General features: G+C 37.5%; 1 long non-coding RNA gene across 1 annotated transcript; it reads right to left on the bottom strand.

The window, feature by feature from the left end:
* Positions 1–1166: 1166 nt before the first annotated feature.
* On the bottom strand, positions 1167–16204 carry LOC122805859. Its single transcript, XR_006365472.1, has 3 exons — positions 16127–16204; positions 11074–11077; positions 1167–1179 (listed from the first exon to the last, which is right to left on the bottom strand). It is a non-coding gene; the product is annotated as an uncharacterized LOC122805859 (long non-coding RNA).
* Positions 16205–24375: the final 8171 nt, after the last annotated feature.

The raw sequence follows: 24375 nt of genomic DNA, 5'->3' as shown, positions 1-24375 counted from the left end.
AGAGTGGAAATGAGATGAGAGTGGGCAAGAGTAGTTTTGGCTGGGGAGGTTAAGAAAGTCTTAATTCTATAGAGAGAGCCAAGTTTCCTATTTACACATTTAATAGTGTTGTTGATATGACAGTCAAAGGTAAGATTGTTGTCAATTGTGACACCTAACAGTTTGGTAGTAGGGTCGGGTGTTATAATGGTTCCATTGTTAGATAAGATAGTGAAATCTAAAGTTGGGGATCTGGTCGTAGGCTTAAAGAGTAAGAGTTTGTTATTTAAGAACCAAGTTTCAACTTTTGAAAATACAGCTTGAGTATTTGTTTGAAGTTCAGAAATGGATTTAGCAGAGCAGATTAGTGTGGAATCATCAGCATATTGTATACAAGTAGCCTGGGGAATAGCTACTTGTAGGTCATTTATAAAGAGGGAGAAAAGAAGGGGTCCAAGGATAGAGCCTTGGGGACTCCGAGAGAGATTGGGAGAAGAGATGAGAGTTCCTTATTCCAGAGGACAGCCTGTTTCCTGTTAGTGAGATAGGAACTAAACCAGTGGACAGCGTTAGGTTCTAAGGAAAGAGATTCGAGAATTTTTAAGAGGAGAGAGTGGTTGACCATGTCAAAGGCCTTGGACAGGTCAATAAAGAGAGCTGAAGATAGGATGTTATTATTGCGATTTTTGTTAATAAAGTCTGTGAAGGAGAGGAGAGCGGTGGTTGTGCTATGAAAAGGCCTAAAGCCATGTTGACAGTTTGTAAGAATGTTGTTTTATTAAGTGGTTCATTAACTGATGGTGAACACATTTTTCCATGATCTTTGCTAGTGGGGATAAGAGAGCTATGGGTCTATAATTAGAATAGTCATAGGAGTTTCCTCCTTTATGTAAGGGTATAATGTGAGAGATTTTCCAGATATCGGTATGGTTTCTTCATTAACAGTTCTATTAATGAGAATGGATATAGGATAGGCTATTTCAGAGGCTGCTTTTGAAGGAATTCAGATGGCAGTTGGTCAGCTGAGGGGGAGCAAGGTTTGAGTCTGTGGATACATTTAAGAATAAAGGAAGTAGGGATGGGTTGTAGCCTAAAGGTTGGTAGTTTGAGGGATGGAAGGTCAGGGATATTAGTGTTGCCACTAGAGATGAGAGGCCAAGGAGTTAATAGTATTAATAAAGAATGAGTTGAAGGTATTGGCTGTATCAATACTTTTCAGACCCGGAAGGGATGGAGTGGTAGTCTGTCCTGGGTGAAGAAGTTTATTTAGGGTTGACCAGAATTTTGAGGGTTATTGTGATTTGCTTGCTGGAGATTACTATAATAACTTTTTTTATCAGAAAAGATAGCTTTTTTGGTAATGTTTCTTAGGTGCCTAAATGTCTGATGGTCTGTTGGAGATTTGCTAGTTCGCCATTTCGTCCAGGATTTGTTTCTAAGTAACATTTTTTGTCTTGTATCTTTAGATAACCAAGGGGCAGGTTTAGATTTAATTCGGATGGAGCGTTTTGGAGCATGATTATCTAGAATTGTTAGGAATGTGATATTAAAGTAAAGGACAGCTTCTTCAAGAGGAAGTGTCTTTAGTGGATTCCAGTTGCAGGCATTTAGTTCACTTTTGAATTGAATGGGGTTGAAACGCTTAAGATCTCGGAGGGTCCTATAGGTGGGAGTATTGTTAGAGAATGTAGGTAAGTTTGTGATCACTAAAGTCATCGGGTAAAGTTCCAGATTGATATTTTAGAAGTGGTTTGTTAACGAGAATCCAGTCAAGAATACTTTCTTTGTTGTTGAGTTTGTTAGTCCTAGTAGAGGTGTCTATTATCTGTGTGAAGCCATGGAGGTTAATATGAGAGGTTGGGTTGTTAGTGTTTAACGAGGACCAGTCAAGGTTAAGGTCTCCAAGTATTATGGTTTCTTGTGGGTAGGTGGAGGTAGCCCAACTGAGGATATTTTCTATGGTAGACGAGTTATTTCCAGGAGGTAGATAAATACAGATAATATAGATGGATTTTTGGGTTTAGTTGAAGCTTTGAGATAAGAAGTTCAGTCTTGGTAATATCTAGGTTCTCAGAGGGTACTAATGTTACATTTAGTTCAGTTTAGGATGTTGTAACCTGGAGGAATGATTTCATTATCTGTAGTAAAGGGTTTTAACCAGGTTTCAGTTAAACAGAGAATATCAAAGGAGTGTTGTTCAAGAAGGAGTGGAGATGGGTGATTTTGGTATTGACACTTCGTATATTAAGGTGCCCTATAAGTAGAGTATTAGCATTAGAGGTTGGTATTAGTAGGGAAGAGTTTAGTGTAACAGGTAGAGCATCAGATATAGAGGCTAAGGGTCCTGGGTTTGGGTGGATGTCCCCATCTGCCAAGATGGAGTGGTGATATTCAAGGTAAGCTTTGTTAGAGGAGTTCAGTAAGTATTTTAGTTTCCTGAGCAAGAGAGTCTGGGTTTTATTATGAGACAGCCTATGATATCTAGCTAGAAGGTAGCTAGGGGTAGATGTAATATTGAGTAAAGTTTAGGCTTTCAAAGTCAGAGGCTGTATGTTTAGGAGAGTAGATAAGGTGGTAGTTAAGGTGTGATTCATACCAGGTCAGGAGAGTAAGGGCAAGAGAAATACTCAGTAGAAGTGTTAGCTTTAATAGAGTTGTTTCTGTTACAGAGGTCTTTGAAGATGATTTGTAAGCTTTGATGGACATGTTGTGGAGAGAAGGAAAGGAAGAATCAAGGAATTAGATTCAGATAATATAATAAGTAAGAAAGGTTGGAGGGATAAGTTAGAGTAAGTATTTAACTTTGGGTGGGGAGGATAGGAGGGGTAAGAGTGGGAGGTATAATTGGTGGGGAGTTGCTAGTATGGTAGGAGGTCTGGATAGGTGTAGATGTAGAGGGGGTGTGGTGTGTGAGGTATAAGGCTTGGGTGGGATAAGGGGTAGGGAGGCAGAAACAGTCAGAGAAGAGAGTGAGTCAATCAGCTTAGCAGGGAAGCTGAACAGTGCATTTTCCTAAGCTATGTAGTTTTAGTAGAAGTTGGGGAGAGCTAGGTAGAGAAAGAAGGAAAGGAGAAGGTAAAAGACAAGAATAAATCAGGCTCAGGGTGTGTGTAGGATGTATACAGTTTGCAATGGGACCCTGAGAGGGGTACTAAAAAGTAAGTAAGCAGGAGTATTAAGATACAGTTAATTGGTGAAAATTAAAATGTAGGTAACAAGAGAGAAAGGAGTGCAACAGCCAGGGAGGTAGTGTACAGACAGTGAGAGAACAGGAGAGGCTAGATAAGCTGGGTGTTACAGCTATATTAAAGCTAGCGAACAAAGGGGAAATCAGGTCAACCAGGGGCAAGAGGGAGAAGCAATGATAGATGAAAGGGGGAGCTTTTACACTGCAGAATAGGTAAGGGACAAGACAACCTTAGCTGGTGCCACGTGTGTGCTGTCCACAGGAGGACAAAACCATCACATAAGGTAAATAGGCAAATAAGTGGACGTACAGCCAGTAAAGATTAATGTAAATAGTCAATAAACCGTCACTCAGGTGGAGGTAGGGGTGTATATATATAATTTTTTTTATTATTATTTTTTTCCCACAGCATAAATGTAGACAAATGCATATTTTTAATACAAAAGTGTTTGATTATGGGTGCATTGCATATGTACACAGAGCTGTAGCAAGACAGTTTGGCACCCAATAAAACGTGTATTTAGTACCCCACAATGCCTATAAGTTGTGTCAATTGCAATCTCATAATGATAGCTTGTTAATTGTCATGCTTTTCCTTTTTATGGTAACAGCAAGCTATATGAAGCATTCATATATCTAACTACTAAGTCATTGTTACTATTAAAATGGGAAAAAGCAGTTTTGACAGTTTACAGGTTTTCATTAAAAGTTGCAATTACTTTTAATGATATGTTGTAAACTGACAATCCCAAGGAGCTGGTACCTGGGCAGCCACTTCTCTGGTGCATCCTTCCTTCATATATGCACCAGCATTTCTTTATATTAGTTTTTTCTCAAGAAATTTCATCACAGAGTGCTGGTATAAACAGTTTAAGTAATTTCAGCAGATGTGAAAAAAAAAAACAATTTTACGAGCTGCTGGCTTGTTTAGGCATTAAACAGTGCTCACAAACAGGTGGAAAATTCCTTTCACAGAAGTTGCCATCAAAAACACCCAACATACATTCTAAAAGCCATTACTTTATTGTTAACCCATGTAATACATTTAATCTATGGATGCTACACTACATCTGTTCAACAATCTGAGCTCACATCACAGTAGCTGTACTGCAACATCTCATTAATGGCGCATCAACTACACATGTCCTCACAATACATGCACTCAAGCTTGCCATTTTGTAAATAAATTAGGCACACTCTGAAAGCATTCATTACAGTAGACCCCCCCTGCATCTCTCATGGTAGACTTCACCCATATACCCACAAACTTTATTATTCTCGCTCTAAGGTCACTGCACCTTGGAGAAATTGCAATCACTTACAGGAATTTAACACATTTCCTCTTTTTCTCCAGTAGGTTGCATCATTAGACCAATCACAAAACACTACAAAGTGAGCAGTACAATCCCAGCATCACATGAACAGCTGCCATGATGGGCTATTATGCTTGAACTGCTATGACTTGAACTTGGGTGGGCCAAGTAAGCAAGTAACTGTAAACTAAATGTATATCTGTGAATTCATTTCCTAAATATTATAAGCAACTGGGACTGCACCTTTTTTACTCTAATATAGACTCTGTAAATAGTTTAGTAGTGCTTCTAAGGTTAGAGGCATGTCTCTCTGTTGTATCAGTATTTAACTCAAATCATTATTCCCATCCAGTGTTCATATTATTATTACAGTTTAGTGAGCTGCCATACAAGGTAGTTACCTAGCTCAGCCACTCCATGTCTGGTAGATATTAAAAAAAGTTTTTTTTTTTTCAATGAGTTTGAAGGTTAAAGCAGCACACTTAGGAGAAAATTGCGTGCTAAGTGGCTTTGAAGTCAAAATGACTTTTGTGGAGTAGCTAAATCATTAAAATGGAAAGAAATGTCAACAAGGTCTTGCAGCATGTTAAGAAAATGTAAAAAAACCTTATGGCCCTGTGAATGGAGTAAAAGAAAGTTAGGAAAAATGATAAAAAAACAGTAGCAAATATCTGATTGTATGCAATAAAAGGCTGATGGGCTGGGAAGTGAGTGTAGTAAAGTTGCAGGAAAGGCTGTGAAGTGTGGTAAAGTTGCAGGACAGGCTGGGAAGTGTAGTAAAGTTGCAGGAAAATTGGACTAAAAATGTACATGCCTACAGAGAAATGTTGCTATTTATTATTTTATTTATTTTATTTGTCTTTGTTTATTGGAAAAGTCCAACTGGGTAATACCCATTTTTAGTGGAGGTCCAGGAAGAAAAGCTCCATTTGCTTACATTGCATTATACACAGGTCCAGTTAAATACAGAGTAGTTATGTTTCTATTTACAGATACATTTTACATTAGAGAAACAGCATGACTTAGAATGCAGCACATGCAGGAAAAAATTCAGAGTCCTCTGTCTGAAGGAAGGGTTGGAGAGGAAAGAAGCAGTAGAGCAATGGATGTGGCAAGTAACCGAAGTAACTGACTGGTTAGATAAACAAGTAGAGCACGCAAGCTTTGCAGATTTACTGGGAGTGTGGACAAACCGAGGCACTTACTAGATAAGTGCTGTAGTTACAGGCTGAAGTAATGGATTGTTAAAACTGCAGCACACAGGAAGGACTTCATAATGGGAGGTTGAAGAATTCTACTTGTAGATGACTTTGCACTACAGCTTTATTTGAACCAAAAACATTTGCATACATCAACCTGCCATTTAAACATTTAAAACAAAGAAGAGCAGCAGCATTTATAATATACCCTGCATTAGGACAAGAAATGTGCTGTGGGCTAACATATATATATATATATATATATATATATATATATATGTGTGTGTGTGTGTGTGTGTGTGTGTGTGTGTGTGTGTGTGTGTGTGTGTGTGTGTGTGTGTGTGTGTGTGTATACATATACATATACAAAGATATAGTAGCAGGGAACAACTGCTGGTGGGTGGAGGGCACATGGGATTCCCCTGCAAATGCTTTAAGTAGTGCAACAGAAGAAATGTCATTCAACTATACAGGCCATGAGCAAGCATGGTATCTCAGGATGAAAGGTTTATTAGACTAGAAAAAGAAGAGTGACATCCATTGCATGTTGTCAATCAAGGCAAACACAGAAGCATGCTAGAAATGAGGAGGAAAGGGTATAGAGAGGAACATAGATATCCTGACATTAGTCACCCCAAAGAATGGTGAAGGAATCCTGAGGCATATGACCCAATCAAACAGACATCTCCTTTCAAAGACAGGTACCAGATAAGAATGGAGGAGAAGTTAGTGACATGAGGGCTCAGAGAGAAGGGGAGGAGGCCAGCAGATTAGGGGTCAGAAGAAAATGTTATGAACAGATATATCAATGGGAGGGAGATGACAGAAAGTCATATGTACTAGTTCAGGACAGAGGTCCCATGGATGTGAAGGAGAGGTGAACACTAGCTTAGGAAGATGGCAATGATGACAGAAAACAGCAGCATATGAGTGGCTAAAGAAGTATTTTTTGATGGATAGAGCAGTGTTTTGAATGGTGTTAGGTGACACTACACTTAATTCTCTCTGTCGCTCTCTCTTCTCTGTCCTTTTTTATTTTTTATGCAGTCTTACATGATGAGCAAACACATAATGCATGGCATGGAGGGGATGTCACTCTCTATGGGGGATCTGCGTAGTACTGGAAGCTCCTAGAGTGATACTAATGTAGCGGCTCTGTGATCATCAACAACTTAAGGAGGTGATGTGAGTTGCATTGTGTCAGTTACACAATGCAGTAGGAATAGCACTGCAGTTTAAATTTCTCAGGTGGCTACTAACATATATTTAAAGACAGTAGTTACATTTTTTTTGAGGTAAGCACATCATGTCAAGGATTTATTTGAAAAGTCAAAAAGATCTGCTTACAGCAGCATAGAGAACATTTAAAGAAGCAGGAGCGGCAGGATTTCTACTATATCCTGCAATTGGGGTATATTACAGAAAAAGACATGACACAGTCTTGTGAGTAATCCTCTAGTTTACTAATAAAACTGTATGTGGAACTTAACAAAGTGATGTACAAATGCCATCCTAATATGCACTATGGCAGAATATATAGTTTGTATTTATAGTGGAGCTAGAACATAGTCTGTTCAGGAATAGGATGATATGCTACACAAAGTGTGCAAGAGCTTATGGTATGTAAATATTGCATGTTGAAATCAAAATACTTCTAGCATTTGTGTTTTTTATAAGTCATCTCAGTTAATGCATGAAAATGTTCATACTATGCAATGGTGAATCACTATGGTGTGCACACTTTTATGCATGGTGTTAGTTAACCCAAGACAAATGTATCATTCAGCTGGATGTAATAAACTGTTAGATTTGTATTATGATCAAATGTAAGCCTGCATGGGACACACTGAGTGCTGCATTATCATATGTGTGACAATCTCTGGTTACAAGTTAGGAAAGTAGGGAGGACTGTATCAGATGGTATGAGGAAACCAACATTTCTGTATAGATGGGTTTCCCAATAGAAGAAGTAAGTTTCAGAATGATTAGATGGGAATTGCTTTGGGCTCATCAACCATTAATTAACTTGCTGGGGGAGAGTCTCGGTCAGGATCTTACCAGCTCAAAGGCCCATGAGGCCCAGCACCACTGGAGAGGTGGGTGGGTAAGTGCACTGCATGGGGAGTGGGAGGATTGTGGATTGAATAAAGATGGGAGTTGTAGGCAGTAACACAGAATGTTGTGGGTATTAAAATCCAATAAAAAGGGAAAGAGTTTTATGTTTAAAAGGAAAGATCAATGTTTAGTCATTTTACTAGAAATCAAGTTAAAATCTCAAGCATTAAAACGGCTAGAAAAAAAGGCTTTTATGTGATTAGCATCAAGCTGTGGAGAAAAGGAGGTAGAAGAGGAATGGGAATCTTAAGCAGGTTGGCTGAAGAATGGAAGACAGTGAGGGAAATTAAAGGTGAGGAAGGCAGGTGGGTGGTAGGTGGCTGAGAGGAAAAAAAAAAGAATGGCCTTAAGTTATTTCTATGGTACAAATGCAGACAGACCTAAACTTTTCATTACTGGTGGAAACATCTGCAGACAATAAAGAAAGAGGGAGACAGAACAATCATAAAGAGTGCTTTAAATGTAATATTAGATATCAAAAGGGATAGGAAATTTGGCAGACTAGAATTTCACAGGTACAGCCAAAAAGTCTTGCTGAGGGGTTGAGACAGAAGAGAATGTTGGCAGGAGTTAACACCAAGAGTAGCAGAGTTTATATTTTCAGTATGTAAAATGAAACAAGCCATGGAAAAACATTAGAAGAAATCATAGCTATCTACTGTGGAAAAAGAAATTTGTCAGATAAGGCAATCATTAAGGTGAGCTTGGAACTAGGGAGTTGTATGGTAGACGGACATATATGGAGTCTTAGGCATTGGATTAGGAGGAAGGATGTCAGCTGGACACAGGATATGGTCAGTGATGTAGTAGGTTTAAATAAAAAATACCAAACACTAGAAATCTTTGAATGGGATGGATTGAAAGTAGCCTGGAGGAGTAACACTATGGCCAGAAACAGTAAGATGAGAAGTTAAATGGTACAGGTAGTGATTGCTTTAGAGGGCATGCTTGTGGATTTGCAGTGTGTAGAATAAGGAGAAACAAAAGTCCAGGAAGTAAACTGGATAGAACAAGTAGTTATATGGGATAAGCTGAAAATATATAATGAATTAAAGATAAAAGCATAATTGGTGAGAAAAGTGGCTGAGTGATACGTGAGGGGAGAGACAGATACTAGGATACTGATGTGATGGATTGAAAGCTTGGATTAATTCAGTTGGGAATGAAAGTGGGGGAGTAAGGTCATATGAATGAGCAAATCTGAGCACAATTTAGATATTACTATAATGACTTTTCTAAAGGAATAGACCACCCAAGTTGCATTTGTCTATAAATGGAAAGGATACATTTTGTGTAAGAAGGAGCAGCACAGAATACATTTACAGATAGGAAATGGAGAGGTAATTGAGGTCATTAAACATCGGAATGGGTAAAGCTAGTGTATCAGATGGATTCCTTATTGACTTCTATAAAAGTCTGGGTTTGCATTGAGTAGAATAATGGTAAAGCTTTTCAGTTATAGATGAAGGGAGGTTAATCAAATATATGGAAGAGGCTACAGCAATAGTGGTGTCTAAACAAAAAGGGAAAGAGACTGATGTTAAAAGTCTATTACCCTACATATGTATGTAATGTGGGTGCAAAGGTTTATGCTTGCATTTTGACAGCAAGGTTGGAGAAGGCTCTTCTGAGACTAATAAGGGATGAATATGTGGGCTTCATTAAAGTCAAATTGTCCATGTAACACTTGTGCACACTTATAGATTTTGTAGATTGTGCTGATGAAAAAGGCCAGGGTAAGGCAGGAACTATGTTAATTGACATTCAGAAGGCCTTTGAGTGTGCCTTGAAGGATTGTTATTATAGAAACTTTGACTGGGGCTACTGGAGATGATAGTTGATTGAAGGGAGTGAAAGCTCTTTATAGGCATCCAAAGCTTCAGCTATATATAAATGGTAGATTTACAGAAGAAATAGTATTAGGATGAGAATTATTTTTAATGGTTATTGAATATCTGGTGCCAAAGGTAAATGATAACTGGTTGTGTCAGAACAATATGAGGAAAATGAGTGGTATTTATTTACTTGCAGATGACAGCATGATGCTGCCTAAAGATATTACTTTACAACTTCTATAGATATCAAAGATGTCAGTAGGTTTGATCATGAATCAGGGCTTCATCACCACCTCAGAAGTCTGTAGTGTTTAAAATATAAATAAAAAAGATGGAGGTAAGTACCTCATTCCCTGAAATGTGTGTGTGTGTGTGTGTGTGTGTGTGTGTGTGTGTGTGTGTGTGTGTGTGTGTGTGTGTGTGTGTGTGTGTGTGTGTGTGTGTGTGTGTGTGTGTGTGTGTGTGTGTGTGTGTGTGTGTGTGTGTGTGTGTGTGTGTGTGTGTGTGAGTGTGTGTGTGCGTGTGTGTGTGTGTGTGTGTGTGTGTGTGTGTGTGTGTGTGTGTGTGTGTGTGTGTGTATGTGTGTGTGTGTGTGTGTGTGTTGGAGGGGGTGGTATTGCAGCTTAAAGTTTATAAAGAGGTAGTTTAACCAGAGATTAAAACTTGGTAGATTTGAAGTCAAAGATAGGGAGAATGTTGTATGCATGCTCAGGTAGATTTGCCACACTTGGTGTTTAGGACAGAAATAGTTTGCACAAAGATAACCCCATGTGTACTTCATCTAGGGAGGTACATACAAATCTGTCCTTCAAGCACAGTTATTTGGAGATATCCACAAACATTTGTGAAGAAAAGCAAAAGCCAGATTTATGCCCTCAGGAAAGCAGGAGGATGGGATGTGTCAGATTTCAGGTGATATCTGACAGCTATAAACATTGTGCAAAAGTTGAAGAGCATACAAAATGCAAATTTGGACTGGGTTGCCTGGGAAAGGGCTAGAATGCTGGAAGTGGTAAGACAATGATAAAAGTTGAGGATGGCACTGACAAGATGATTCATAACTTATTAAGACTTCAACTGCAGTTTACAGACAGATGGAACAGAAGTATCAGGGATCTATGGTGGAGCCAACCTAAAGAATAAGAGGTGAAATTTAATCAGGGAAGAGAAGACATGTCTTACAGCTGAACTGTCACTTAAATAGTTACATCATCAACTTCCCTCTGCATGAACATCACTGCAACATCTTGGAAAAGGCAAATTGGCTACTCATTGAAGGCAGAGCCATCCTTCTTCTTGGCTCCCTTCTCTTCAAACTGCTACACCAAGGCACACCATCCCCCCTAACTATGAGACTAGCTACATCCAACCACACAACCTAAAATGACAGTCCATTAATGACCCTACACTCGTAACTCCATCCATTAAATGTCATTCCACAGAACACAGCTTCTTCATTCTTGTCCATAAACTGTGACAACTGTTGCCTCCTGATCTTCCTGAAATGTGAGACTACAAGCAATTCGTACCTCCATTCAAACAATTTCTTAACTGAATAATATAAGTGCATTCATAGCACAGACCATGTCACCTAACTCTGATGGTTGCACTGTTGCATCTGTCTCAGAAAACCTTGGCTTCTTAATCTCCTACCCATTCCAATGCATAAATTCAGACCCACTGTTTCCCCATCTGCCCTCCCCTTTCACTACTCTATAGCTAATATCCACTTCTCCTGCTTTTAAGTCTTCTGTTGTATTTCTTGATATTCTGCAATTTCTTCTCCCTTCAGTGCTAAAATTTCTATCCTTACTTGTATATGCTATGTCCATTTTGTTTGCTGGACTACAGTTACCTCACCTATAACACTTGTATTATGCATTGTATACTCCTAATCATACTTCTTTTTAAACTTTCTTTCAAATATGTGTACATATTTTTGTTTTCTTATTTCACTATACTGTATAATTTGGTTATAACTTTAATCTTACTTTACTTTACTTCACTGTGTATATAACCCAGAGTCCACCTACAAATGGTCAAACATGATCAGTGCTCTACCAGGTAAACAAAATTAAATTAATAAAATAAAAGCATTGGCCTTCTTGGAGATCAATATATAATGCTGATACATAGGTGATAGATAACTCCTCTAAAGAGACACCAAGAAGGGTGGTATCCATCCAAAGAGTATGGAGATGTATGGAGGAAAATGTTCCTAAGATACACATGTGGTGGGCATAGGCACTTGTGCTGTTGTGGAAGTGGGCAAGAGAGGTATGGGGAAACCAACTGAGGAAGAGGATACCAGACTGGAATGAATTATACACAAGGAGACGGGACAGGCTAGAGAAGAAATCTTACACCTGGGAAGTGAGATGTATGATAGCAAAGGCTTGGATCAGGGGGGTGTGGAAGCCTATACCAAAACAGGAGCAATGGACTGGATGTCAAAACTGTTGAAGGAACATTTGCACTAGTTAAGAAGGAGATGTACACGAGGAGTTTGGTAATGGTCAGAATAAGCAAAGAGGTAAGAGGGAGTGAAGAAACATCCAAAATTGTAGTGGTGATGGATTAGCAATGGTGTATTAAGTAAACGAGTATGGAGTAACAGGGGTAAGATGACTAATGTTAACCTGTGGTAATCATGTGAATGAAAAGGAAGTGGGGAACTGGAGAGTACCCCAAATGTTGCATTTGACATTCAATCCAGCATAAAATGTTTAAGGGGGAAGTTTGGGAAAGGAATGATACTGCTCAGTTATGGAGAGGTGGTCATGCATGAAATGAGAGTGAGTAGATATGCAGAGATTATTGGCTATATTGTGAAAAAGATGTAAACAGTACATATTTGTCAATACAAATGGTATGGCATAATGCCGTATGTTATGAGAGAAAAAATGTTTACAGACTAGTATTTCTGAAAATACTGATACTGCTAAGAAACCTTTATGTACACCAGAACAAAAAAGTGATTAATTAAAAAAAAAAAAATATATATATATATATATATATATATATATATATATATATATATATATATATATATATATATTTATTATTATTATTATTTGATTAATTTTCTCAATCTCTTGTGTTTATGAAGTATTGCGTAATGATTCTTCCATGTACTTATATACTACACATAACACCACTGGTCTCATACGTAGATATATATATATATATATATATATATATATATATATATATATATATATATATATATATACGCACACACTTCTGCAAAGTCATCTGTTCACTCTGCACATTGCATCTCAGATACCTTTTGATGAATATCTGTAAAATACTCATCTTTCTCAGCAGCCATAATCACACTTGTCTTCATAACATTGTCTGCATCCATACTCATCCTCCTGTTTTCTGCCATGATGATACTGCACACTGTCAGGATGCCCCTTAGCTAGCTCTGGGAAATGCCACTGTTGTTTTAGTCAATCTTCTTCTTTCATTTAGTGCAAACACTACCCAGGGGTGTATTCAAAAACAGTCTAGGCTGAATTTGTGCACTCATCTGCTAGCAAATGATTGAATAAAGTAATCAACACTTCAGTCTTTCATTTTCTGGTGTTAGTCTGCTCTCTTGTGAGTCACGTTTTCGTGTTTTCCCTCTACTAACAGCACACAGCATAAGCAGTTGTGGCCTGCTGACTGCTGTATACTTGCACCAACTTGTCTCAGTTTCCACTTCAAGCTAAACTAAATAATTCCTTTTCTAATTCTTGATTACTCTGTGTGGCCCCCTTTCTCTTCCCTACTACCACAATGGAGTTACTCTTCTGTGTACAATCTTTACTAAATTACTTTTGCCAGTTTGGAATATTCACATGTGCAGACTCTATACAAATATGCTCCAGTTCTACTTAGTTCATTTGCCTTCTAATATATATATAGACAAACACATGCAACATGTCTACAAATTCTATTTTGCATCATGATACTTTTTAAATCACATTCGTATCTAGGTGCTTAGAAAATGCTTTCCTATTTCACGATAGTCCCTTTTAGCCTGTAACAGCAATTGTAAAATACACTACACTTCCTTGCATGATATACAGTTTCGTCTCTGTACTGTGATTTTTTTTTTTTTTTGCCACATAAGCAGGTTTTGGGTCATGAAACATTAACTGTATTCTGTATTTCTCATATATGATGCAACAAATGTTTTTTTCATATAAAATAAAAGCATCTTGTATTATTTTCCCTCAAAAACAAGCATTTCATTTCAAAATCTCTAGCTTATATGAGGCTGACAAACTTAATATATTAACATTACATGCACTCTAGAAAAAGTGATGTTCACCAGCAAGCGTGAGACATACTGGTATTTTTAGTAGCATATTTTATACGTTTGTTCATCTTTTTCACCCCTTCTTCCATTCCAACAGCCACCCAGTCTCTTACTTCCTTGCTGTGTCTGCCAGCACTCCATTCAACCTCCAGTCCAATGCTTGCACTTTTGCTGCAGCCAGCAAGGAACCTAAGAACATCCTGCATGAGGTCATGATGTGCAACATCCATCTGGGGGACGTTTTTTCCCAATTTTTAGCCTGCCCCTTGTTTCATCCTCTCCCTTTTCTGTGGATCCTTTGGTATTTTCTGAGCAACAGTAATGTAATGGAAGTTTGTGATGTATCACCATGCATCCATGACAACTCAGTCAAGTCTCTACTATTTATTAGTTGTCTTTTGTATACTCTCTACCAGCTCTATCTCCATTTTCCTGCATGGATACCAGAATTGGACACATTATTCCAGCTGTACCTTACTAATGTTATATTCCATGACAGAGTGTCTGCAACATTCCTTACGTTTGCGCTGATAGACGTCTATGCCAGGCTCATGTTGTCTTTAGAAACTACATTTTGCATGATGCTTCCTACAGATGTTTATAACCCCCATTTCTATCTCATCAGTGTCAACCCAGGAATACTCCAAACAGCTTGTATTATGTTTTGGATTTCTACCACTTAACTGCATCATGTTGTACTTCATGTAGTGGCAGGTCACTATCTGTACTCACTATCCTAGTTTCTGGGCCTTTAATTAACAACCTTATATTCACTCTTCATCTTTAAGGTGACATCTGTCACAAATATGCTAAATGGGAACAGTTTCAGCATTGAACTCCATGGAATCCCACTGACAACTGCTTTTTCTGCAGACATATGATCCATAACTACTGTTCTCTTCTTCTGGTTAGTTTGTTACTTTTCCTTCCAGATAGAGATTTGAGCCTCACCCCCTCATCATTTTTAACTTATCACCAACTTTCTATGTGGCAGGAGGTCATTATCATTACTGAAATGAAGATATACAACATCCCCAGGATTCCTTTTACCCACCTCTTTGGTAAATTAATCATGACCCTGGGTTAGGCTGGTTTGGTAGGACCTCTACAACATCAGATTAGTGTTGTCTGCTTTACAAGTGATTGGCATTCTAGAACTCCACAGCCCATTCCAGATTTATTGCCAACATTCATTGAGACAAAAACACAAATTGTATGAGAAGTGAAGTCACTAAATAATGACATGCTTTTTAGTTTCAGACTCTTTCCTTCAGACTAATGTTTAAGAGATAGCAATTAAAAAAAAGTCTGGCAGCTCAATGTTACTTTGGCGGCTGGATTTTTGCTGTTGGTATATGCTTGATTTACAACGGGCATGCTAGTTGGGCTGACCAATCAACATGCTCCTTTTTGAAAATTAATGGCTAGTCATTATACAAAGTATATGTTGCTGCCCTAAATTGTCTTTCTTAGGGGCATTGAAAGTGAGGGTAGGAGCACTTTTCAGTCAGTAGTTATTGATGTGCAATGGATAATGGAACTTTTATGAAGTAGCACTCTAACTTCTTCTTCCCATATATTGGGAGCATATGGCCTTCCCTCACTGATGGATTCAGAGACTGGCTAATCGATAGACTTGATAGGTAATTTTTAGACATTTCTTGAGAGTTTATAGTAGCAGATCCATATTTCAGCTTAATTAGAAGCTTGAATACACTATTGTTGAGAAATAACTACATAAAAGGTACAGAAGTATTTGGAGGAGATTGTAAGAAATAGTATTTATGGTTATATTTTTAAAGATTCATTAAAATATTTGACAGATATTTTGGTGAGCTCTGTATCACTGTGGTGTGGGAAAGTGAAATGGTGTGGAAGTACTCTAAGGGTACAAAAGGTTGTCAGTGCACCTCCAGAAATGTCTAGGGTTTTTGACATGTTGCTGATTCTGGTAGTAGAACATTTTGTTGAAATGAGTCATGCCTCTGAGTGTTTGTGATTTGGTCTTGGATATGTTTAGATGCCATGTAGGTGGACCGTAAGTGATCTTCTCTCATTAAAGTCTTTATGTTTAGCATTAATGCAACAGAATTTGGTAGACCTAATTCATTGTTTACTAAAAGAAGCTAGTCTATCTATAATATTAAAGAAAGCAGAATTGTCAATGGGGGTCCACAGCTCTAGACGATAACAGCGAAATACACTTTAAAGTGAAGATGACAACACATTTAAAGAAGTTGAAAGAATCCTACAGTCAGCAACAGGTGTGTAAGACTTGCACCACCTTATTTTGTTTTAATATGTTCTAGTTAACTTGTCTGTTTTGAGATTCCTGTTTATTAACATACATGAAGAGTAAAACCCTGATGAGTTCAGCTAGGCGACCATATATATGGAAAGCAGCAAAAGTTGATAGATAGTTGTGAAAAAAAGGAAGCTTAATGAGTAACATTTTTCTCTGTGTATGAAGTTGTCTGTCACCTTGTTTGTGTTTTTGGTGACCTTGGATTAATGTAACTTCAGTAGTTTCAGCGGATTAGTGAAAATTAACTTTGAAAGTGGGGGATGTTTGCTGGTGAGCATTATTAAAGCCGACTATTTAATGGACTGCTTCTACATGGCCCAAGACACGCATTCACCAAGTACTTTGAGGAGAAATTTTCTAGGTATGAGTTTGTTTAGTGGATATTTTCATGTCTGTTCTGTTTAGATGTTATTGGATAAAATTTTTCTTGGGAAGATTAAATGCTGCTGGTACTCTCAGTCTGGCATCAGAAGTGCAGGTGCAGATGCTGGAGACTGGATCCCAGAGTTATCTCCATCTTGGTTGAGTACCACTAGCACTTTAGAACTTGGAGGGAGACACCACTGCAGTAAGGTAAACTGACTAATTACTCCAGCCCAATCATTTATAGGTTTTTTCACAATTCTGCTGTCTGTGAGGAGTGATATAAAGACCTTTGGCAAGATTTTGGTGGGAGAGTGCCATTCTGAAAAAGTGGATATGAGAGAGTGGAGGTCTTGATTAATTCAAATGGTTTTGAGGGAATTAATCCTGTTGGGAGTGGTAAGTCCGAGGAAGTCATTGTTCCTCTGTATCCAGTGTTCATCAGACCTATCATTGAGTACAATGTCCCCTTTGGTATGTACCTAACCAGGTACATCCAACAATTGGAATGTCCACAGAGGTTCCTCACTAAAAGAATACAGGGCCTAAGTAATATGTCCTATGTAGACCACCTCAAGGCCCTATCCCTGTATTCTGTCTCCTACAGGCTTTTGAGGGGGAGATCTATGTCTGATCCCACTCTGATGGACCTCCTGCATATCCACAAAACATACAGTACCAGAATTACCTGTTCTAAAGACATAAACCTTGCCTGTGATCTAAATAGGACCTGCTGGAGAGATAGGTATGTATCCCAGAGACTACCCGATTTATGGAGCAGGCTCCCCATCCATGTGAAGCAGAGTTCCTCCTTAACCCAATTCATGTGCAACTTGGACAATTGGATAGGAAACCAGAAATTCATCCCTTGTTTGGTTCATCTCCCAGAGACATGCTTACACTTATCAAGGGTATCAGAACTTGTAAGAGAGTTGGGATGCATGGCTAGGCTTAAAAAGGCCCTTGTGGTCATTAGCCTAGTAAACACCTATGAACCTATGAACCTATAAAACTAAACTCCATAGGCTTCTAGTTATTTGATTACTTAGTAAATCCACCTATGGTGTTGCTGTTGTCATCCTCCAGTTCAGACCAATATCATATATCAAGACTTCGTTATTATGGTTCATCAAATACTAGTGTTCTTTTATTTCTTTATTTCTTTATTGTTATTTGATTACTTGGTGAGTGAGCTGGTCTGTTGACTCTTTTCAGCCATGACCTGGATTCTAGAAACAATGACAGAGAAAAAAGTTTACATTATATGTAGAAATAAACAGTTCTTCCAGTAACAGGCAAAAAATTGAAAGAGTTGTACAACAGAGAAAAGCTTGCAATAGTTGTATAGGTTCATAGGTTCATAGGTTCATACTAGGCTATCTGCCCGAGGGCATTTACAAGCCTAGCCCATAGTTTAGTTGTACGCCACCCCTTTAGTATGGGGAACTATACCCATTATTTTGCTGTGCCTCTGTTGAGCAGTGACACTGAGGTAATCCCTGGGGTATATCTGCGATCTCCCATCCATTGGTCAAGATTTCTCTTGAACAAGGCCAGCGAGGTGCTCTGCCTCACATATACCGGGATTTTATTCCAGTCTTTGGGTGATGAATCTATCCTCCAGTTTAAGTCTCTTGCCCTTGTGGCTCTGACGGATCTAGATTTTTTGAGGTGAAGCATATTCATCAAATCTGGGTTTGACATGGCCTTGTATGTTAGGCAAAGGTCACCTCTGAGCAAGCGGTAATATAGAACAAACTAAAAAAAAAACAATAACATACTTTGATTCGATTATATAGTCAAGAAACTATTTATATCCAGCAAATGCACATAAAGATAATAAGTTTGACACAAACCACATATTTTGAACATGAATACATGCATAGAATGCATTGTATTAATCATAAGATATTTTTATTAGAATAGAGTTTAATTTTAACCAGAGTCCCTAAAGCAAGAACATTGACAATCTTTCCAAAGATAAGCCTCCAGTTTCTTTTTAGTAGAACTCAGTGTAGGTTGTTTCCTAATCTCAGTAGGAAAATAATTCCAAGTAGTAGGATCTTGTCTTGAATGTGCATTCCCTCCTATGTTGTATTTGAATATGGGTCTAATTAGATCAGGAGAGTCATCCTAATTTTCTTTAAGTGAGTAGGACTGATTTCCAAGAGGTAATTTTGTATTAATGGAAGACAATAACTAAAAAAGAAGACTTTAAATAATGTTTAGACTTATGAGGAAGCAGCTCATCATCTCTCTTTGCCAGCACTGTCTTAATTCATGGGCACACAGGCAGTTGCCCGGGGGCCCCAAAAGCATAGGGGCCCCATACTAATCTATGTATGTTGTGACTTGTTGTCAATAAATAAATAAATGCTACACTGTACTAAGTTATAAATATAAATTATGAAAATTATGAAAATTATAAATATTAGAAAGCATTGGACAGTACAGCATCGATCATCTGAAACATCAATTATCCAAATGCAGCCTTCCTAAAACATCAATTATCCAAATGCAGTGGCAGCCTTCCTAAAAGTTGCGTCTGTTTGTGAGTCACCTGTTCTTCCTACCACACAGAATTTAACATTCTGTATGTTGCTGCATTGCTGCTTCCAGAGTTCCACTTCAACGACTGTCATCTGGATTGTGTGTGTGTGTGTGTGTGTGTGTGTGTGTGTGTGTGTGTGTGTGTGTGTGTGTGTGTGTGTGTGTGTGTGTGTGTGTGTGTGTGTAAAATACCCCATTTTCATTTTTAATCCTGTGAGTGGTTGTGCAGGTAGGGGCCCCAGTGCACTGCTTTGCCTGGGGGACAATAATGTTGGTAAAATGGCCCTGCTCTTTGTCTTATGTATGCGCTAAACATGACTTCTCAGTTCTTGCCTTGCTCGCTTCTTTATCTGTCCATTTGGCTTCAATCCATCTCATTTCACTGTCTCATGTTATCAGCCTGCCTTCTTGTTTCTCTAAAAATACTAAATTTAAGAACTCATTCAGAATTTTTCCGTGAACTCTGTCATCAGTATACTTCATCTTCCTATATTCTAATACCCTAGTGTCCTGCTGCAGCCTCCTTCATTCCTCAATACATAAAAAAAAAATTATCTCGCCCATACCTCAGAGCTCTTGCCATCTCCTTCTCAAATACTGCCTTGTTGTTCCTGATGATCTTTTTGGCATTTTTTCTGACATTTTTATGGTCAGTTTACATCACAACAGTTTTTATCACCCTGCCTGCTCTTCTCCGTTCAGTCCTAGCTATCGTCTTTAATACATGTTATTTACCTAGCCTATGTGTTTTTATACTTCTAATACAATATATGTCTCTCCTTCTTATTCCCTCTCTGATTCATTAAACAACCATTTTATTGTTATCATTTACTTACATAATCTGATGATGCTTCTTGCTATCTTTCCTAAAAAGCTAAAGCTTCTGCAACTCTAAACTTCTGTCCTTGTCAACCATCCCATTCTCGCTGTAAGGTGCACAAACCATATTGCAGCATGATTACTGTTGCTGAGTAGTTTAAACTACTGCCCCCCCCCCCCACCACACACACACACACACACACCCATTCTGAGCCTGTGACGTAAACATTAAAAACATTTATTTTTGTTAGGGCCCTTGCCTTCTAATGCAGCTAACATCCTCACACATTGTTCTAGCTTAAGTATACTGTATACTGGCGCTGTATGTTCATGAATAAACAAAATAAATTAATTTTAAAAGTTTAATACAAGAAGGAAAAAAAGAGTATAAGATGGAAAAAGGAGGAAATAAGATTGGAAAAGTTATCAAGAAAAAAGAACTGAATAGATAAGTGAACATCTTGCAGTTTTTATGTAACTGAGTAGAACAGGACATTGCTTTATACTAACTAATCTTGACTTAAATTACTCTGTTGGACATGCATCCAAAAACCTTCATGAAGAAATTTTTAAAAGAGTTCAGGCTTAGCAAGCTGCCAAATGAACTGTGAGATTGCTTTTATGCAGAGTAAGTAGCTAGTTTTATTTAACTTGCTACATCTAGTTTTATTTAACTTGCTACATCTGATTTATTAGCTATTTTATTCATTGTATACCTAGTGAAATTGATCCCTTTCATCTGTAATTGATACATTTCTTGACTCCTGCTAGCAATTTCATCAACATATTGCGTTGGGATAAAGGGATTCCCTTAGCATAGGAGCAGTCAATAAAACTATTGCCTTGATTAGAATTATTAAGTCACTTCATATAGGCTGGATACATTCACTGAAATTCACTGTTATTTTTACAAAAGCTAAAGTTTCTTGACATTCATAGGGTATATGTTCCCAAGTTCCAGTATTAGATTAACAGCACTTACAGCACAGTCTGATGGTTCTATTCATTTCTGAAAGCTTATGTGGCATTGAAGAAGTTACATGTAGATCTTTCCATGCACGTTCTCCTTTGTAGGGATTGCTTTGCCAGGCAAGGAGCAGTTAACATCTATTAAATGGCAACAGTGACAGCTATGTCAAGGCCATATTCCTGCAGCTATTCCCAAAAGTTTTTATTTGACTGATGTTTTAAGTCTAAAATGAGTTGTCTGAGACACAAGATTTTTTTATTTTGCAGTTTACTCAAAATGATAGTAACACTGAAATGTCCTACATATAGCCTACCCAGTAACTAAGAGCTTTACTTTCATATGATCTAATAAATGAACTTTGACTAGTGGAATATTCTTATGTCTGTTTTATAAAGGATATTGAAGCTATCCAGTGATTAACTTACTAGTGTTGCTGGTATTAGGATTTTGCCTGCAGTTTCAATCATATACATACATATCTTTTTGGAGAGGGGCAGTTACTGCATTTCCTTGTCTGTAAGCTTAATACAGCAGTTTAGTTTAAAATTCTGCAGCATTTATTGTATTAGAAAGTAAATTAAGATTACAAGCATTTGTAAGAAAAGAAGCATGTAAGATTTTCGGCATGTTTTATATTCTCATCTACCAGTACAGGGCCACATTTAGCATGGCTGCCTTTCAATGTAAGTCCCTATTGGAAAGACCTAAGGCACCATTATTTTTGCTGCAGTGTGATTCTTTAGATAGGCTATGAGGGATAATAGTAATCACAGAAGTTTTAACCATGTTTCAATATTTAATATTTTTGTGGTTGTACTTTCTTTTCAAGCCCATCTTTTACCAAGCCTTCTACCATTCACCTCTGAATGCCTACTCTACTGTTGAGAACATCCCAGTCTGCAACTGAAAGTTTAAGATGGCATATTACTATAATGTTTGTTTTCTTTGCCTGTCTTTTAACCCTGCTTTGAGTCTGTCACCATTCTTTATATGTGCATCTGATAGGCTATTTATTAAAGTGAACTGCAAAGTTTCACCTACCCCACTTTCTAGCCATAAGGCCAACATACAACTTTCTTTTCCTTCTTCAGGGAAGTCTCTTCCTCAGTGTACTTAATCACTTCATGAGCACATATTGCCAATCTCCCAGCTACACTGGCTTTCTCTGCGGCCTATATTTTGGCTGCACCATATGCCATTTCCTAGTAGAGCAGAGTTATTTTGTTCTCCACGTTCCTAGCACTGAACACCATCACATATTAGTCCTGTTTAAGTCCCATTTTCCATTTACTGTTTCCTGCATTCATTGGTGCATTTTCCCTTACTTTACCATCTTATTAAATTCCAAAGCTCCTGTATGTATCAATATTCTGATTCCTATCTGCTTTCTGTCACCCCAGCTTCATGAGTAATAAATGACTCCATGATTTTTATTTATAGTTATTTACTGGCATGGTACCTCACCTTTATATTTTCTCTGATTCTCAGATTCTGTTTTCCTACTCTCACTTGCTTTTTGACTTAATCATTCAAAGTAATACTGTTTACATTTCAAGTGGTGTATAACTGTCATAGCTTGCCATAATACATTTATATCACAATCTAGTGTTTACAGCCTTACACAGTCTCTGTATCTTCATTCCATCCACAATGTACAATACTCATCACTTTCCGTGGACTTGAACTTATTCCTCTTGTTCTGATTTCCTGATACAGTGGCCTTCTCTCAGTTATGCAGCTTTTGCTTGCATTTCCATTGTGTGCATTGTATTATTCCTTTATACACAACCTTATTGCAAGACCTTTTACCTGAATTTTCACTTCCGGGAATTTTTTCAAAGTACTTCGGTAGCCTAGCATATCACTTGCACATTAGAAGTAATCTGTGCTATGATACAGAAACCCATACCACTGTTTAGTGCAAACTTTTAAACATGGGCACCCGTTTTCACTATTTTTCAACTTATAACTCGACATACTAGTTTATGGTCATTATACAAGCTCTGCAAGTCTTTATGTACAGTTGACTGTAATGAAAAAAAAATCAACAGCTGTATTTGATGTCATCTGTAGCTGTGCAAAATGTGTTCTGTTATTTATAGTATTTTTGACAGTATTTTAACTTTTATGAAAACCACTGTATGATAAGTAAGCATCGCTTGTTAGTGCAGTAAGGCAGCTGTAGATGTCAGGCAGCAGTGAATTCCTTCAGCATAATAAATCACTTTCTGCTTATTATTCTTGCCACAGCCATTTTTGTTGACCCTGTTTCTATGGTATCATAGACATAGAATTTGAGTGGTTAATTAAAATAAAATACAGCCTCTACCAATCTATATGCAGACTGACAATAACATATGCTAAAAATAACAAATCCATTTTGTTTCATTTTACTCACTAATACTTCATAGAACCATAATTTGCATACAGGAATGAATTACAGAATTACTTTTTATCACAAAACAGGTTTATAGTTCCTTGATAGAAATAAAACACAATTGTGCATATTCAAATATAGAATGCAAAAAAACAGCAAGGATGGTCCATTTATTTGCATTTCTGCACCTTTACAATAATTACCATTTACTGCGTATGCCATACATTCATTAAATGTCATTCAAATATTCTCTCGTCTTTGCATTTTTAATATCTCATAGAAATATGGCACTGTTTAATTTTATAATACTTACTGAGCATACTTAGTCTATATTTAAAATTCTGTAATACGTTTTTTCTAGATTGTCCTTAAAACTTATATTACAAATATGTATATTTTTAGTATGACAGTACAACACTGATTAGGTCCAGTGCTGTGCTGAAAATTAATTTGAAATTCTTCCATTGCACTTATTAATTAATCCTAAATACAAAACTCTCCCATATCCTTGCAAATCAGGGCAACATATAAGTATGGTATTATGCCACAAGCACATACTGCTTATTTTTATCCCAACTTGCAGTAGTGTAATCATTATAATTAAATCATTGCTGAGTACTGGTGCAGAGTAATATAAGGCAAAGTACTCTATTCTGTAAATGGCAAATCAGACTATGAGCACTGTTCTAATAAAGGCACTCTATGAAATTTATCCAACTAGCTCAATCATTTTCATCGCAGCATTCAGAAAATGAGATGCAGCAGACATTTCACTTTACTGGCATAACTCCTGAGTCATAATTAGATATAACCTGCAATGTATTATGTGATAAAACTGAAAATTCATACAGTCTTGTATGTGAGTCACATAAACCAAGTCTACATAATCAACTGTTTGAAAAGTGCATATTGTAATACATACAGAGCCTCTACAGGGATTACTATGAGGGACACAGAGACAGAAATTATACAAGTTTTGTATGAGGTGCAGAATATTACCTCAGCTTAGCAGCAAATCCATAACATGTTATGTATTTGTTTGATTGCTTTA

The sequence above is a fragment of the Protopterus annectens genome, chromosome 7.part0 (assembly GCF_019279795.1).
Source record: "Protopterus annectens isolate FY-2018-M chromosome 7.part0, PAN1.0, whole genome shotgun sequence".
Taxonomy (NCBI): domain Eukaryota; kingdom Metazoa; phylum Chordata; order Ceratodontiformes; family Protopteridae; genus Protopterus; species Protopterus annectens.
The sequence above is the reverse complement of the archived record's forward strand: the minus strand, read 5'-3'. Positions and strand labels throughout refer to the sequence as shown.